Here is a 5,494-nt window from a genome sequence, read left to right on the forward strand (position 1 = left end):
AGTCGCCGGTAAAGCCACAGCCAGGAAACAAAGGAGCAGTATTTCTTACCTTGCGTGTGTAAGCTCCCATTCAGAGAGCATTCCGTTCTTTTTCAAATGATCTGCGTATGATTTGTTTAAAATGAATGTGTATTTTTAGCTATGCAGAGGAAGCAAAACGATTTATGGAAGAAGCGATTTATATAGACGAATGTTGGTATGTAGGAACCAGTCCTATGGCGCATTTACAACAATGACAAACGTTCTCAACAATCCTTGTGTTACTAAACGTCAAAACAGTTGCTGAAATATCATCAATAAAAGAATAGCTTCCTCTTTTAAGGTATACACAAAGAGACAGCTGCTATAGTGCGGACCGAGCGAGGTGGCGCAGTGGTTAGCACACTGGACTCGCATTCGGGAGGACGACGGTTCAATCCCGTCTCCGGCCATCCTGATTTAGGTTTTCCGTGATTTCCCTAAATCGCTTCAGGCAAATGCCGGGATGGTTCCTTTGAAAGGGCATGGCCGATTTCCTTCCCCATCCTTCCCTCACCCGAGCTTGCACTCCGTCTCTAATGACCTCGTTGTCGACGGGACGTTAAACACTAATCTTCTTCCTTCCTGCTATAGTGCGAGCCTTTCTGGAAGGGCACTGGTTCGTATTCGTATACAGTCTTATCTATAAATGAATTAAAAACAGCCACCGGTTTTAGCAAGCATCTCACTTTTTTTGCAGACAACTTTCACACACGGAATCCATCACCAACACTAATCTTCTTCCTTCCTGCTATAGTGCGAGCCTTTCTGGAAGGGCACTGGTTCGTATTCGTATACAGTCTTATCTATAAATGAATTAAAAACAGCCACCGGTTTTAGCAAGCATCTCACTTTTTTTGCAGACAACTTTCACACACGGAATCCATCACCAACATTCCCTACCGTTTCCTGTAAACACGTCTAGGGCGGGAAACATAATGACACTTCCTCACTTCACTAGGTGCGCCTCGACCTGTATGCTACCCATACAGGTAATAAGCATCTCACTTTTTTTGCAGACAACTTTCACACACGGAATCCATCACCAACATTCCCTACCGTTTCACTTCACTAGGTGCGCCTCGACCTGTATGCTACCCGTACAGGTAATTGTTATGAAATGATGAGCTCATGTTAAAACGCTTTTTGACGATACGTGAAATTTATAATGGTGAGCTTTTGTACTTAACTCTAGCTGTTACTTTCTATTGCTAATAAATTCAGTAGCTGTATCACAGGATGTGTCCACTCATACATATGACTACACATAGACATGGGTTTGTCACTTGTGATGACGAAATAGTAATAACTTTAGATGTCATGTCGACGTTACGTGCATCTGCATCGCTCTATATCAGCGTCGTTCGTTCACCCACTCCAAACGAATTGTGTTTGACTGGGGCTGTCTTACTTAACGGTGGCCGCCAGTATTACTATAATTCATGGCTTCATTAAAGTTACGCATCTATCAGCAAAGTAATGGGCATTTTTCTGTAACCACATTACAAATGTGCATCCTGAAAACCAGTACGTCAATAACGCAACAGTGAGTGTTAAAACAAGTGCACTGTCCTGTGGACACAATTACGATTATTTTAATTTGTCTGTAAGCACTAAGACGATAGGCCATCGAGAGTGTTCTCCCGCTAAATAATCATGAGTAAATAGGACACCTCTATTACATCTTCGAGCAGTAATGTAATGTTTTTGTTGGTGTTGTCTTCAGCCCTGCGACTGGTTTGATGCAGTTCTCCATACTACTCTATCCTGTGCAAGCTTCTTCATCTCCCAGTACCTACTGCAACCTACATCATTCTGAATCTGCTTAGTGTATTCATCTCTTGGTCTTCCTCTACGATTTTTACCCTCCACGCTACCCCCCATGCTAAATTTGTGATCCCTTGATGTCTCAGAACATGACCTAAAAACCGGTCTCTTCTTCATGTCAAGTTGTGCCACAAACTCCTCTTCTCCGCAGCTCTACTCAATACCTCCTCATTAGTTATGTGATCTACACATCTGATATTCAGCATTCTTCTGTAGCACCAAATTTTGAAAGCTTCTATTCTCTTCTTGTCCAAACTTTTTATCGTCCATGTCTCACTTCCATACATGGCTACACTCTATACAAATACTTTCAGAAACGACTTCTTGACACTTAAATCTATACTCGATGTTAACAAATTTCTCTTCTTCAGAAACGCTTTCCTTGCTATTGCCAGTCTACATTTTATATACTCCCAACTTCGATCATCATTAGTTATTTTGCTCCCCAAATAGCAAAACTTCTTTACTACTTTAAGTGTCTCATTTCCTAATCTAACTCCCTCAGCATCACCCGATTCAATCTGACTACATTCCATTATCCTCGTTTTGCTTTTGTTGATGTTCATCTTATATTCTCCTTTCAAGACACTGTCCATTCCGTTCAACTGCTCTTCCAAGTCCTTTGCTGTCTCTGACAGAATTACAATGTTATAGGCGAACCTCAAAGTTTTTATTTCTCTCCATGGACTTTAATACCTACTCCGACTTTTTCTTTTGTTTCCTTTACTGCTTGATCAATATACAGTTTGAATAACATCGGGGACAGGCTACAACCCTGTCTCACTCCCTTCCCAACCGCTGCTTCCCTTTAATGCCCCTCGACTCTTATAACTGCCATCTGGTTTCTGTACAAATTGTAAATAGCCTTTCGCTCCCTGTATTTTACCCCTGCCACCTTTAGAATTTGAAAGAGAGTATTGCAGTCAACATTGTCAAACGCTTTCTCTAGGTCTACAAATGCTAGAAATCTACGCTTGCCTTTCCTTAATCTATTTTCTAAGATAAGTCGTAGGGTCAGTATTGCCTCACGTGTTCCAACATTTCTACGGAACACAAACTGAACTTCACCGAGGTCGGCTTCTACCAGTTTTTCCATTCGTCTGTAAATAATTCGCGTCAGTATTTTGCAGCTGTGACTTACTAAACTGATAGTTCGGTAATTTTTACATCTGTCAACACCTGCTTTCTTTGTGATTGGAATTATTATATTCTTATTGAAGTCTGAGGGTATTTCGCCTGTCTCATACATCTTGCTCACCAGATGGTAGCAGTTTCAATCTACAGTTCATAACCAATAGATTGTGGTCAGAATCCACATCTGCCCCTGGAAATGTCTTACAATTTAAAACCTGATTCCAAAATCTCTATCTGATACCTTCTAGCATCTCCATGATTCTTCCATGTATACAACCTTCCTTTATGATTCTTGTACTACGTGTTAGCTATGATTAAGTTATACTCTGTGAAAAATTCTACCAGACAGCTTCCTCTTTCATTTCTCTCCCCCAATCCATATTCACCCACTATGTTTCCTTCTCTTCCTTTACCTAATCTCGAATTCCAGACAACCATGACTTTTAAATTTTCGGCTCCCTTCACTACATGAGTAATTTCTTTTATCTCATCATACATTTCATCAATTTTTTCATCATCTGCAGAGCTTGTTGGTATATAAAGGTGTACTACTGTAGTAGGCATGGGCTTCGTGTCTGTCTTGGCCACAATAATACGTTCACTATGCTGTTTGTAGTAGCTTACCCGCTTTCCTATTTTCCTATTCATTATTAAACCTATTCCTGCATTACCCCTATTTGATTTTGTATTTATAACCCTGTATTCACCTGACCAAAAGTCTTGTGCCTCCTGCCACCGAACTTCACTAATTCCCACTGTATCTAACTTCAACCTATCCATTTCCCTTTATAAATTTTATAATCTACTTGCCCGATTAAGTGATCCGTAGAACGCCAGTTTTCTTTCTCCTGATAACGATGTCCTCCTGAGTAGTCCTCGCCCGGTGATCCAAATGGGGGACTATTTTACCTCCGGAATATTTTACCCAAGAGGACGCCATCATCATTTAAACATACAGTACAGCTGCATGCCCTCAGGAAAAATTACGGCTGTAGTTTCCCCTTGCTTTCAGACGTTCGCAGTACCAGCACAGCAAGGTCGTCTTGGTTAGTGTTGCAAGGCCAGATCAGTCAATCATCCAGCCTGTTTCCCCTGCAACTACTGATAAGGCTGCTGCCCCTCTTAAGGAACCACACGTTGGTCTGCCCTCTCAACAGATACCCCTCCGTTGTGGTTGCACCTACGGTTCGGCCATTTGTATCTCTGAGGCACGCAAGCCTCCCCACCAACGGCAAGGTCCATGGTTCATGGGGGTAGGAGTAATGTAATACCTATGGCAAAAAATTCCATGTATCTAAAATGTTTCGATTCACTCTGTTGCATGACACCAATATCAAAAGCATAGGACACACGTTCTCGACGTCACGATCACCTCTCCCTCGAAAACTGTCAGCTGAGTTACCCACCGCACACAGCATTGTAGGTGGGTAAGACAATGTAATTTTACCAAAAGTGTGTCCTTCATTTTTTTCCTTACGCTATTCGAGGGTGGAATGAATTTACTGCACAACTTTGAACTTAATTTCCAGTAGTGACATCTGCCAGAAGAATCTGGTGATCTCCGCAGTACTGTGGCTACGAATACCTAAAGCTGCAACGCGACAGACTAACATTGTCAGCTATAACCAGGTTTCCCATTACTGAAATAACACATATCCTGCACCCATGTATGTGTCAGCAGCACATCTTAGTTCACACCAATAAATTAACTTAGAGAGACGTACAGCAGCAGGATGTCGCGCAGGCGGTCAGTCCCACACAGAGTGCATTTCGAGAGGCACTGCATCCTCCTCCTGGTTTCAGCTCGCCTCCACGCCACAGCGGAAGACACTGGTCCTCACGATGCGTGTCAGATGTCACAGGTGGCTGCCACGCATCGTGATGCACTGCATCCTCGTTCCAGTTCAGCAGTATGCAAGCCACATAAACTGTAGATGTCGGTCATTAACATGAGAACTAAATTCATTGCTCGAATCAGATCGCCTTCAGTACGCTACCTCCACAAACACAGCTCCAACATAATCCACTAGCACACATCTCTACCTGCCGATTTGCCTGGCACGTATTTCTCGCGCTGTGTCTGTCCAACATCTACACACGGTTAGCAGTCAATAAAAAGCAGTTATCTTCCAACCGTTTGTCCGTATTAACAGCGCGGTCTATAACACAGCTAACTGACACTGGTTGCTCATTTAATTGAAAGTCGCGACGCAACGTGTGTTATGACAGCTTCTTCGCGTGCATGCTGTCAATTAAACTAATTAAAGCGAAGTCGAGACAAGTACTTCCACTCTCCAACGAGAGTACATTTACATCTAGATCCACACCACTTGCTTGTACTTCGAAATTAATTGTCTGGCGGAGGGTTCATCAATTCGCATTCATCGTTCCACGATCAAACAGAACGCGGAAAAATGCAACATTTAAATCTTTCCGTGGGAGCCTTGATTTCTTTTTTTTTAATTATTATGATAATCATCCTCCCTTTGTATGCTGGAGCCAAAAAAATATTTTC

At 42.3% G+C, this 5,494-nt stretch overlaps 1 non-coding gene across 1 annotated transcript; it reads right to left on the bottom strand.

Annotated features, from left to right (window-relative positions):
- Positions 1 to 3,443: 3,443 nt before the first annotated feature.
- Positions 3,444 to 3,503, bottom strand: LOC126337521 (small nucleolar RNA SNORD42). Its single transcript, XR_007565092.1, has one exon. It is a non-coding gene; the product is annotated as a small nucleolar RNA SNORD42 (small nucleolar RNA).
- Between the last annotated feature and the right edge of the window lie 1,991 nt (positions 3,504 to 5,494).

The sequence above is a fragment of the Schistocerca gregaria genome, chromosome 2 (genome assembly GCF_023897955.1).
Source record: "Schistocerca gregaria isolate iqSchGreg1 chromosome 2, iqSchGreg1.2, whole genome shotgun sequence".
NCBI lineage: Eukaryota > Metazoa > Arthropoda > Insecta > Orthoptera > Acrididae > Schistocerca > Schistocerca gregaria.